We start from the raw sequence: 2,966 nt of genomic DNA on the forward strand, positions 1-2,966 counted from the left end.
GTTGGTTTGCCTAAACTATGCCCCGGCACAGCTTTCCCCCAATAGGGGTGCAACCCCATGATACTGTAAAAAAAAAAAAAAAGAGTAAGTACACTGATAAAAAAAAACACATCCTGTAGAAATTTCATATAAAGCTACCTAGAGTAGAAAAGTGGGTTTGACCCTGATACCGAGGATACATATCAAGAGAATTTCCTACCTCCCAATCCACTAGGGCAAAAAGTTAAGAATCTTTCCAAGAACCATCATGAGATTTGCCCTAGATGATTAGAAGAGGAGACTTAGCTCAAGCAAAAACATAATACCAACCCCTAAGAGGGGAGCCTTTATCACCTGAAAAGCTCATTCGTTGGGGAAAAGTTGTGCCAGGGCACAGTTCAGGCAAATCAATATATATCTCAAGAAATGATGCAATGGTAACCTAATGCCATAACGAAAAAAAAAATCAAGATGAAAGGTAACAACCCTACGAGGATGTTGGCTGGCGAGCTCACCAATTTGCGATTTTCTAAGTTCAACTAAACTTGGGATTTCATATTTGACTCTAAAAGATGAAATGGACTTTTCAGAAATTGTATTCCCCATCTCATCGATGGACCAGTCGGTGCTAGATTGGAGGTTAGTTTAGTTAACGGGAACAAACAATGCAGAAATAAAATTTAGAACAAGGGGTGGTTGGTCGGATGATATATGATAGTAATCACATCATCTTCAAAGTATTCATGCTAAAAAGAATTAGAGTTATTTTCATAATCAGAAGACATTGAAATTTCTAAAAATAGAGAGAAAAGAAAAGACACTCACCAAGGAAAGTGAAAGCCAAAAGATTGAAACTCCACACGATGGGCGAATGGTGCAAAGGATGGTTTATATAGAAATGGGTAGAAAGAGAAATAATTTGAGCTCTTATGATTCTGGTTCTGGTGGAAAAAAAAAACTAAGAGCTGGGGAGCAACTGTTGTAGAAAATATAAAAAACCAATAAAGGTATGCGGTAAAAAGGGACGCTCCTTAAGAATAAAGAGCATATTGAGAGTACGCTCCCAATAATAAGGAGCAAGAGTCATGCTCCTTAAGAAGTAAAACCATGCTCCTCCAAGAATGGAGAGTTAGGAACTATCTCCCCCAAGAATGAGGAGCAGGAGTCATGGTTCCTAGGAATGGAGGATAGCAAGATTATAACTCATAAGGGGCCCTTGACCTAGTTTTAGATTATGGACCACAAAGAAAAAAATCAAGTCTAAATAAAGGGGATATTATTGAATCAAGCCCAGCAAGATAAAAGTCAACAATGGAGGACATTGTTTGGTCCAGAAGTAAATTAAATAAAATTTGACACGGGTATAACCTATAAAAAAAAGATAGAGATATTTTGTAATTCAAATCTGAGGGGATAGAGGAGAATTAGGTAGAGTTTAAGTTAGAAAATGATTTTATTTGTAGAACGCTATAAAGGCAAAGGTCCTGATTGGATGGGGACGAGCACTAAATAAGTAGTAAAGAGAGGGAAAGTTGAATTGTAATCACGATCTTAATAAAAGATTTATTTTCTCTCCGAATCACGTTAATTCACTGTATCTTTTTATTATATCCCTCCATCTAAATTAATTCTCTAGTTGACTGAAAATTTGCATCAACAAGAAGCATTTTTTTAACTTAATGATTTAATTGACTTAATTTTAATTAGTTAAGTTGTTAAGTTTATTTGTTTCTTTAGCTTAATAAAAGTTTTCTATCATTAAGCCACTAAATTATTAAGTCAGCTTTTAGCTTTTTGTTTAATTTAAAGTTTGAATGACATCAATCAAAAGATATTCTTCAAAATATTCCTATTTAATTAATTTGTTTTATCCTATCTAAATAAAACTTACTGATTAACATTAATATTTTTCTCCATAACTTATGATAATATAATAACAGATTATTGTTATATTATTTTTTTTTATATTCTTCAAATTAACATTATTTATCTTTACAACTTTTTATGAATACATTTCATACAGTATATCATAAAACTACAATAAAATTGATTAATATATTCTAATTAGAATATTAAAGGATTATAATCACTTGAACATAATTTTTGTTATGTTAAAATAACATTGTAATTATGTTCGTTGAGATATTTATTAATTATTTAACACTTAAAATTTATATTTTCATACTTGTTAGCTGGAAAATAATTTAATAGTTATTATTAGAGATTCAAACTAAAAAATAAATATGTCAATTTAAGAGAAAAAAATAAACGTCACCCTAGTGAAAATGCACAAAAAATTACTGTGTAGAGCACTTATATGGCTACTGATATGTCCCTTTGAATAGATTTAGCAGATTGAGCCGAAGTCTTCTTAAAGCACTAATGGGCTAGAAAAAAGTCGTGTTTCAACTTCTCATGGTTCTAACGAAGAACAACTACAAACAGACCTAAGAAAAAAAAGATAGAATAATACATTACACACACATACGTGAACTCTAATATACCACAAGATAAAATACATTGACTTAAAATATGTGTTTTGTTTATCTTTTAGTTGACACACACACACGAGAGAGCCACACTCAAAGAGTATAGTGTGAGAGCCGAGAGACTCTCTGTAACAAAGGACTTCTCTAATAGTTATTATTAATTCTCTAGCTTATATTAAGTTGTTGTCTCTATAAATCATAATTCAATCCTTTGTTCACTCTTTATATCAATAATTATTGGGGCCAATGCTTATGTATTTGCATATATTGGCTAAGGCAACTATGATCTAGGTTTGCATTAGGAGTTGAAGTGTCACTTTTTAGAATAGAATACTAGTTTGCTTTTTTATTACAAATTTTCCATCATTTTACAGGAAACAGCCGATTACAATGCTACTTTGTTTTAAGGCTTAAAAAAGCAAGCCTGTTGAGAGTGGGATTGGAACCCACGCCCTTTCGGACCAGAACCTTAATCTGGCGCCTTAGACCAACTCTTTG

Source organism: Citrus clementina, unplaced genomic scaffold (assembly GCF_000493195.1).
Source record: "Citrus clementina cultivar Clemenules unplaced genomic scaffold, Citrus_clementina_v1.0 scaffold_6, whole genome shotgun sequence".
NCBI classification, from domain to species: Eukaryota; Viridiplantae; Streptophyta; class Magnoliopsida; order Sapindales; family Rutaceae; genus Citrus; species Citrus x clementina.